This window comes from Hevea brasiliensis, unplaced genomic scaffold (genome assembly GCF_030052815.1).
Source record: "Hevea brasiliensis isolate MT/VB/25A 57/8 unplaced genomic scaffold, ASM3005281v1 Scaf260, whole genome shotgun sequence".
In the NCBI taxonomy this organism is placed as follows: Eukaryota; Viridiplantae; Streptophyta; class Magnoliopsida; order Malpighiales; family Euphorbiaceae; genus Hevea; species Hevea brasiliensis.
The window spans coordinates 6,630-17,018 of NW_026614763.1; the positions used below are offsets into that span (position 1 = coordinate 6,630).

General features: G+C 38.2%; 1 non-coding gene across 1 annotated transcript; it reads left to right on the forward strand.

The window, feature by feature from the left end:
* The first annotated feature begins 7,400 nt into the window (after positions 1–7,400).
* On the forward strand, positions 7,401–7,507 carry LOC131176860 (small nucleolar RNA R71). Its single transcript, XR_009146714.1, has one exon. It is a non-coding gene; the product is annotated as a small nucleolar RNA R71 (small nucleolar RNA).
* Positions 7,508–10,389: the final 2,882 nt, after the last annotated feature.

Here is a 10,389-nt window from a genome sequence, read left to right on the forward strand (position 1 = left end):
ATTGTGCAGCATTCCAAATACCCTTGTTTGCTACCTCTACTCCAGTATGTGGCACTCGAAATAACCCATCAATTGCAAAACCAAAAATGCTATGAAATTGGTCCAATGACAGCTCTCTATTTTGCCCCAAACATCTAAATTTCATAATTGGCTTATGGTCTACATCATGCAATTTGAGGGTAGCAGAGAATGAAGAAATAAACTCCAAAACTAGAGTTGGATAAACTATCTCCTGCTTATGCACAAATTCCATCCAACCCATACCATCAAGATATGCAACTACATTGTCAAATAAACCAAGAGATTGTAGAGAATCGGCAGAAATATACCTAGTGGGTTGTACCCTCCTATCCTTGAGTCTCTTAAAAGCTGCCTTTTGAATTGTATCAGGAAGAGGCCAAGGTAGCTTTGATACCTGTGAAGCTACTGAAATTGGCTTTTTGCTGGAAGAGGGTGTGGAGGCTGGAGTTTTTGGCTTTTTGGGTGGTGGTTCCGACAATGGGGTGGGTGGTTCTTTGCGTTTGGATAGAGGAGGGGCAGAGGACATGGGTCGCACAGATTTCGACCGGATTTTTCGTTTGTACGTGGTTGTGGGAGGTGGTGGGGGTGTCGCTTGTGGAGGGGAATCGGGATTGGGAGGTATCGTTGATAATGGCGAGACCTCGAGAGGAGAAGCTGGAAGGGAATGGGGAGGCGACTCCATTGCCGTTGGAGAAGATGGAAGAGATGAGGGGGAAAGAAAATATGCACGAAGAGATTAGGGTTTAGGTGGTGGAAATACGAGTGGAGAAGAAGGGGAGGGGAAGGGTTATGCGGGAATGAGGATCGTGAGAGGAGAAAGACAGTGAACAGGGATATCGGGGTGAAGGTGGGAAAAAAATTTCCGAAAAGAAAAAATTTGATTTAAACGGGTTTTGTAAAAACTGCATAAGGGGAAAGTGAATGTGCATAGCTTATGCACTAGCTTATGCAAGTTTCACCCTGTTTTGAAGTTCAGAAAAATATGTCATGCAGAAGTGCATAGGTCATGCACTCTGCTTATGCAGGTCTCGGCAACTTTTGAAATTTGAGGAGTGAAGTCATGCGGGAGTGCATAAGTCATGCACTCCCCTTATGCACCTCTCGGCAGATTTGATTTTTCAGAGAATCGGGTCATGCAGAAGTGCATAGGTCATGCACTCTGCTCATACAGACTTCGACAACTTTTGGAATTTGGGTTGGTGGTTATGCAGGTGTGCATAAGTTATGCACTCTGCTTATGCATGTCTCGGCAGCTTTTGGAATTCAGAGTCTTTGGTTATGCAGAAGTGCATAAGTCATGCACTCTGCTTATGCACCCCTCGACAGGTTTTGGAATTTTGGGTTTCTGGTTATGCAGAAGTGCATAAGTCATGCACTCTGCTTATGCACCCCTAGGCAGGTTTGGAGATTCAGAGGCTTTGGTCATGCGGAAGTGCATAAGTTATGCACTCTCCTTATGCAGACTTCGGCAGAGAGAGAAAATGAAGAATTTGAAGTTATGCAAATGTGCATAAGTCATGCACTCTGCTTATGCAGGTTTCGAAAGATATGAAATTTGACAAAATTAGGCTATGCAGAGTTGCATAAGCTATGCACTCTCCTTATGCACTTGCAATAAAGGTGAAAAATGGCAAGAATTGTGGTTATGCAGGATTGCATAAGCTATGCAGTTGCTTATGCACAATTCATCAAGATTAAGATTGCAATGGAACATGAATTGCAAGTGTGAAAAATACCCTAGAATGAGGAAATATAATTCTATGAAGCATAAACCATGAGAAATTTTCACCAAAAACACATCAATATATACAAAGTTCATCAAAAATGCATCACACAAGCATGTAGAAATGGATCCTACATAAAAGACCTTTGAGAACCATGCCATTTTGACTCAAATTCTGCAAATCAACATTTAGCACATTAAAACTCAATAAAATCTGCATAAAGTTGTATCTATTCACAAATGATGAAATGAACTCTCCAAGTTTTGCCAAGAAAATGCACCATACCTACCTTGAATCCCACAACCCAAATAAGCTCAAAACTACAAAAATGACTCACTTACCACCATATTAACATTATAAGCACAAATATTAAAAAGTTACACACCCAACCTCACTAAGGACTTAAGTAATCTGCTGCAGACACCCTCTTTGCTGCAGAATGTCATTTTTTTTGCTCTGCATAAACCAGGTACCAACCCAAGGACATAATTCATCTGCTGCAGATCTTTCCTTGCTGCAGATTTCATTTTCCTCTGCATAAACGGTAGCGGACCACCTTTGGTTATGCAGCAAAAATCAATCAATTTGTAGGAGATTTAAAGAACATAATTTCAGGTTAAGGGTCACTCCCCAGCAGTTCACCAACCTTCCTCCATTGAAATACATCTACAAGGGACAAAATTCAACAAATGTCAAAAATTGAATTTGGGGAGATTCAAGATAAAAATAAAAGTAATGAAAGTAAAAGTAAATCAGCAAAATAAAAATAAAAGGACTTGGGATGCCTCCCAAGAGGGCTAATTTATAGTCCTTAGCTGGACTCTTCATGAATTTCACTGAAAAAAAGGTGAGGGATTAGAGAGCTTGTAACAGCTTGCTCCCTTTATTGGGTCTCCAGTTATATAATGTTTCAATCTATGCCCATTGACCTTAAAATTCCCAGATTTTTCACTCCAAATTTCAATTGCTCCATAAGGGAAAACCTTAGAAACTCTATATGGACCAGTCCACCTTGACTTAAGTTTTCCAGGGAACAATTTCAATCTTGAGTTGAACAACAAAACTAAATCACCTTCTTTGAATTCCTTTTTCCTAAGATGCTTATCATGCCAAACTTTAGTTCTTTCTTTGTAAATACGGGCACTTTCATAAGCATCCATCCTCAATTCCTCAAGCTCATTAAGTTGTAATAACCTTTTCTCACCAGCTTGCTTAAGATCAAAATTCAAGGTCTGAATGGCCCAATATGCTCTATGTTCTAGCTCCACAGGTAAATGACAAGACTTACCATACACCAACCTAAAGGGAGTAGTTCCTATAGGGGTTTTGTAGGCAGTCCTATATGCCCATAAAGCATCATCTAGTTTGATAGACCAATCTTTCCGAGAATTGTTCACTGTTTTCTCTAAAATATGCTTGAGCTCTCTGTTAGAAATTTCAACTTGTCCTGAAGTTTGAGGGTGGTATGGGGTAGCTATCTTGTGCACTACACCATACTTCCTCATTAAGCTCTCAAATTGCTTATTACAAAAATGGGAACCACCATCACTAATTACAGCCCTAGGAGCTCCAAATCTGCTCAAGACAAATTTCTTCAAAAATTTCATTACCACTCTAGCATCATTAGTTGGAGTTGCAATAGCTTCCACCCACTGTGACACATAGTCAACCCCAACTAAGATGTATCTATTACCGTATGAAGGAGGGAATGGCCCCATAAAATCTATTCCCCAAACATCAAATAATTCCACTTCAAGAATATTATTTAGGGGCATTTGATCTCTTTTTGACAAATTTCCACTCCTTTGACATTTATCACAATCCAACACAAATTTCCTCACATCCTTAAAAAGATTTGGCCAAAAGAAACCAGCTTGCAAAATTTTACTAGTTGTTTTAGAGATTCCAAAATGTCCTCCATAATCAGAAGCATGGCAATGATGCATAATACTTTGTATCTCCTCTTCAGGAATACATCTCCTTATTAAACCATCACAGCATCTCCTAAAGAGTAAAGGGTCATCCCATCTATAAAACTTCACCTCATGCAAAAACTTTTTCTTTTGTTGCCATGTCATTCCTAGGGGCAAAACTCCACAAGATAGATAATTCACAATGTCTGCATACCAAGGTAGTTTAGCAACAAGAGAGAAAAGTTGTTCATCCAAGAAAAACTCATCAATAGGGATTTCATCCAATTCTTCATCATCCAATTTCAACCTACTAAGATTATCAGCAACTACATTTTCAGCTCCCTTCTTATCTCTAATCTCCAAATCAAACTCTTGTAGCATCAGAATCCACCTAATGAGCCTAGGTTTAGCCTCCTTTTTATGGAGCAAATACCTGATGGCTGCATGATCTGAAAATATAACCACCTTTGAGTCAATAATGTAAGGTCTGAATTTTTCCAATGCAAAGACAATTGCTAAAAATTCCTTTTCAGTTGTTGCATAATTTGTTTGAGCCTCATCCAGTGTTCTACTAGCATAATAAATAGCATAAGCCTTTTTGTCCTTTCTTTGACCAAGAACAGCCCCAATTGCATAGTTGCTAGCATCACACATAATTTCAAAAGGTAGGCTCCAATCAGGTGGTTGCATGATTGGTGCAGTGATAAGGGCTTGCTTCAACCTGCAAAAGGCATCCAAACACTCTTGGTCAAATACAAATGGTGTGTCATTACTTAACAAATTAGACAAAGGTTTGGCTATTTTAGAAAAATCCTTGATAAAGCGTCTGTAGAACCCGGCATGTCCTAGAAAACTTCGAATTCCCTTGACATTGGTAGGAGGAGCCATCTTCTCTATCACTTCAACCTTGGCTTTATCAACCTCTATTCCTCTGTTAGACACCAAATGTCCGAGCACTATCCCTTCCTGAACCATGAAATGACACTTTTTCCAGTTTAACACAAGGTCAGTATCTGCACATCGCTGCAAAACTTTAGAAAGGTTAGCCAAGCATATGTCAAATGAAGATCCATAAATAGAAAAATCGTCCATAAAAACCTCTATTATGTCTTCAATGAAATCTGAGAAGATTGCCATCATGCACCTTTGAAAAGTGGCTGGTGCATTACATAACCCAAATGGCATCCTCCTATAAGCAAAGGTCCCATATGGACAAGTAAAAGTGGTTTTCTCTTGATCATTTGGATGGATAGGGATTTGAAAAAAACCTGAATATCCATCTAAATAGCAAAAGTAAGAGTGCCTAGCTAGTCTTTCTAACATTTGATCAATGAAGGGAAGTGGAAAATGATCTTTTCTAGTGGCAACATTTAATTTTCTGTAATCTATGCACATCCGCCAACTAGTCACCGTTCTAGTGGGAATTAATTCATTATTTTCATTTTTGACCACTGTCATTCCACCCTTTTTTGGAACAACATGTACTGGGCTCACCCAAGTACTGTCTGAGATAGGGTATATGATCCCTGCATCAAGCAACTTCAAAATTTCCTTTTTAACAACTTCTTTCATATTTGGGTTCAACCTCCTCTGATGTTCAATAGATGGCTTACAATTTTCTTCCAAAATGATTCTATGCATGCAAAAGTGTGGGCTTATTCCCTTAATATCATCTATGGTGTATCCTAAGACTTTCTTAAATTGTCTCAACACTCTTAACAACTTATCAGCCTCTAAGGTACTCAAGTTTGCATTTACAATTACTGGATAAGTGTTATTAGTGCCAAGAAATTCATACCTGAGCTGAGAAGGAAGTTGCTTAAGTTCTACCTTAGGTGCATCTTCTTCCTTGAATGATGGTTGCTTAGATTCTACTATTTCCTTTTGTGTGAGTTGAAAAACTGGAGCAGAAATGAATGGTGGACTTCCCTTTAAGTGTTGAGCATATGCAGCCACATGAGGGTTGTCATAGTCTATGCCTCCTCCATGAACCAAGCAATTTTCAAGTGGATCTTCTGGATATTTCTTTCTGAAGTGTTCTTCAACCAGCTCATCAATGATATCAACTCTCAAGCAAGTATCAGCTTCAGAATGATGCTTCTTCATAGTGTTATTAATATTGAAAACCAATTGCTCTTCACCAACCCTAAGAGTAAGCTTTTCTCCCTTAACATCAATCAATGCTCCTGCTGTAGCTAGAAAGGGTCTTCCCAAGATGATTGGGATATTAGAATCTTCCTCCATGTCCAAGATGACAAAGTCAACAGGTATATAGAACTTTCCAACCTTCAGAGGCATATTCTCTAAAATCCCTTCAGGATACTTGATTGATCTGTCAGCTAACTGAAGAGAAATGTGGGTTGGCTTAAGATCTCCCATATTGAGCTTTTCATAAATGGAGAGGGGCATAAGGCTAACACTAGCCCCTAGATCACATAAAGCTTTTGTAGAACATGATTCCCCAATGTGGCATGGAATTGAAAAACTCCCTGGATCCTTGAGCTTTGGGGCAAGTTTCCTTTGAAGGATAGCACTACATTCTTCTGTCAAAGCTATAGTCTCATGGTCTTCAAGTTTCCTCTTGTTTGAAAGAATTTCTTTCAAGAATTTTGCATAAGAGGGCATTTGTGAAAGAGCATCAACAAACGGCACATTTATGTAAAGTTTCTTCAAAACCTCTAAGAACTTCCCAAATTGCTTATCAAGCTTGGCTTTGTGAAATCTTTATGGAAAGGGAAGTTGTGGCTTGTAGGGCTCAGGAGGTATATACTTCTCTTCCTTTTCTTCAATTTCCTCTTTACATTTTTCTGCATTCTCTTATTTTTCACTCTCATCAGTTTCTTTCTCATTTTCTCTCTTCTCACTGTTTTCACTCTTCTCATCATTTATAACTTTCCCACTTCTTAAAGTAATAGTTTGACACTGCTCTCTTGGCTTTTCTGGTTGACTTGGAAGCTTTCCAAAAGACTTGGCACTTGAGGAAGATGCTTGTTGTGCAATCTGATTTTCCAGCATTCTGTTATGTGTTTGCACTTGTTCTAGCCTTGCTTTCATCTCTCTCATCTCCTCATCATGCTTATTTTGGTTAGCAAGAATCTGTTGCAATAAAGCTTCTGTGGTGGAACTTTGTTCTTGCTGTTTTGGAGGAGGATTCATATTTTTCTGCTGAAAATTAGGCAATGGTTGCCTATTTTGCTGATATGGAACTCCTTGCTGCTGTTGTGGTTGAAAATTCTGATTTGGAACTTGACTTTGCTGATTTCCCCATGAAAAGTTGGGATGATTCCTCCAATTTGGATTGTAAGTTTGAGAATAAGGATTCCCCATTTGCTTGTTTCCATAATTACCAACATATGCTGCTTGCTCTCCAAAGTCTACTCCACAGCTGGTAGTTCCCTCTGCATAAGCAACTTGTTGTGAACTTCCAGCTGATGATGATGAACTAACCAACATACTCAAGTCTTCCATCTTCTTAGCCAAAACATTAGTAAGTGCATCAAACTTTGCATTAATCATGTTGAATGGATCAAGATCATACATTCCAGCAGCTTGCCTTTTTTGAGTTGGAGTTGACCCTCTTGGACTACTCCAAAGATGAGTATTCTTTGCAATTTTCTCCAATAGCTCATAAGCTTCATCTTCATGCTTCATAATAAATTCTCCTCCTGTTTGAGCATCAATAATCCCTCTAATTGCAGGAGTGACATTTGTGTAAAAATTCTGGTTTATCATCCATTTCGGAATGGCATGATGTGGGCATTGTCTCTCTAATTCCTTCCATCTCATCCATGACTCATAGAGAGTTTCATCTTCTCTTGGTCAAAAAGTGTCATTTGATTCCTCAACTCTTGAGTTTTTCAGTGGAAAATATTGTGCAAGAAATGCATCAGTGAGTTGCTCCCAATTTGTAATGGAGTTGTGAGGTAAAGAATCAAGCCAATCCAATGCTCTATCTTTCAAAGAGAACGGGAATAGCTTCAATCTTGCTGCATCATCAGACACTCCAGGTTGTTTTTGCATGTCACAAATCATAGCAAACTTCTTCAGGTGTGTGTGTGGATTTTCAAAAGGATGTCCTCCAAATTGAGAATTTTGAATCATTTGAAGAACTCCAAAATCCATCTTGTAACTATTTGCATCAATTCTTGGTCTTGCTATGCTCTCTCTCAAGTCATCAAAACGAGGAAAAGCATGATCCATCATACTTCCCCTAGGCACGTTTGCATTAACAACTTCTTCCCCTTGGGCTTCATTTTCATTGTTTTGACCATTTCCAGCATTACCGCCAATTCTAATTCTTTCATCAGCCATGTCTGCTTCTAATTCAGTTTCTCTCAAAGCTTCTTTCCTTCTTCTGGTTTCTTTCTTGTTGGCCTTACAAAATTTCTCAATTTCAGGATTGAACAATAAGGATGTGTCACTTGTGCTTCTAGCTCTTCTCATAAAAGATTAAAAGTACCTGAAAAAGAACAAACAAACACAAAATGAAAAGATAACAAAGATAAAACTAAAAACAACTAAAATAATCAAGAATTCAATCTTAAACAAACAACTCCCCGGCAACGGCGCCAAAAACTTGATGTGGCCCAACCGCAAGTGCAGATTCGTACAAATGTCTGATGAAAGATATCGTTCCCATGAGGAGTTGAGTTAATGATTGAATTTTTGATATAAAAGTTGACTAAATCGAAGTATTTATGAAATTAAAGTAATGAATTGATGGGTAATGGAGTATGAAATCTAAATGTGCAAAATTAATATTCTATTCAACAATGTATTAATTAAACTAAAATTGCATCAAATTGAAATAAGCAAGTTCAAATATGGCAATATTCAAAATGGCAAGTAATTAAATTCGATTAGAAATTAACAATGGTAAAAAGGCGATTCCGGAGTTCGGGATTTCATATCCGAGCTATTTTGGGATTTTAAATTGGTTATCCAATCTTATGAAACTAATGGGTTTTAAGGAGATTAATTCTTAAATCCTTTGAATTCCCTTTAGAGTTAGACAAAGAGCGCCTTAATCAATCTAATCCTACTTTCGTGGACTTAGAGTTAATTAAGACCCATTAAGTTCTTTAATTAATCTGTGAATCCTCTTAATCCTTAGCCTATTTCTAGGTCTAAGTTAATTAAGTCCAATTTCTTGATTATCTATCACAAGGCCTTCTCCTTTCGGTGCTTCAACCATGGATTAAGAACATCACTTAATGGGATCCTACACTAAGCATGTCATTAAGCACACAAGAAATGAATAAAACTCATTAAGACCACAAAATATGGATTACCCAATCAAAATCCACAAAATATCTCAAATATTACAACTCTTACTCCAGAATCAAAATAAAACTACTCACTATCCATAATGCTTACAAGATATATTGAGTTTAAATGGAAATAAAGCTCTAATCTAAGCTAAGGAATAAGAAATTAAACACTAGAAGTGTAGAAAAATATAAGGGAAGAAAGAAATCTGCAAATCTTGGTTGAAAATGGTGTGGAAGGTGAAAGTGACTCTTCAAATTCTGCCTCCCTTCTCCTTTCCTTTTCTGCTTCTTGTCTCTCTCTAAAATGGGAAAATGAGACTATTTATAGCATTTTTCTGACATGGAGCCCTAAAATGGTATGTTCTAGGAGGAATTATCTGAGGGAATCTTCTGCCAGCTCATTAATGAACTCTTTATGGGATTGCATAAGTTATGCGATCCCTTATGCGATTTCGATTCTGATGGTTCACTTATGTGAAACATGACTTGGTGCATAGGTTATGCACAATTCGTGAGTGCATAAGGGAGGCGTGAATGTGCATAAGCTATGCAGTCTCCTTATGCACATTTCGGTTGGTTCTGGAACAGTGATTTTTCTCCTTATGCAGATCTGCATAGCTTATGCGGCAAGTTATGCACAATTTGGTCAATGCATATTTCAGCTTAAAAACTTGTTTTTGACATCTTTGGCTGTAGAAGTCACTCCTCAATGGCAAAATTTCTCTTCAGTCCTTCAAAAACACCATTTTTCCTACAAAACAAAGTAAAAATTACAAATTAATCCAAAATTGACAATTATGAAAAACTAACTAAATAACTAATGAAATTAGCTAAAAATAACTAATAATAGAATAAAATGGCTATGAAATTAGATCTAAATGACTATGCAAAATGTATGCATCAAAGGGACATGATGCTGAAAGTTGTTTCCAGCTAATAGGTTATCCAGAATGGTGGGTAAATAGACCACGTGGAACTTCTGCTGGACGAGGAGGTGATCAAAAGCGTGGCAATGGAGCAGGACATAGCAAGGGAGGAGTTGCTCGTGCCAACGCCACACAAGCAACTGGAGTTGATGGTGGGCGTGGAATTGTGACAGATTCAGATCAAAAGGGTCTTAGTGGATTAAATGAAGAGCAGTGGGCTGCTTTGCTGGGCATGTTGAATTCTTATCAGAATGGTGCCAATGAGAGGCTGACAGGTACGCAGAGGATATTTCCTTGGATTATTGACACAGGAGCTTCCCATCATATGACAGGAACGTTGGCATTTTTGAGTGAATTGCGTGACATTGTGCCATGCTCAGTCAGGTTACCTAATGGAGAAAAGACCTTGGCGGTGAAAGAAGGAACTGTGTTGCTTGGAGGAGACTTGAAATTGCAACGAGTCCTTAATGTGCCAAATTTGAATTGCAATATGATCTCTGTATCACAACTACTTAATGATTCAAATTTGGTTATT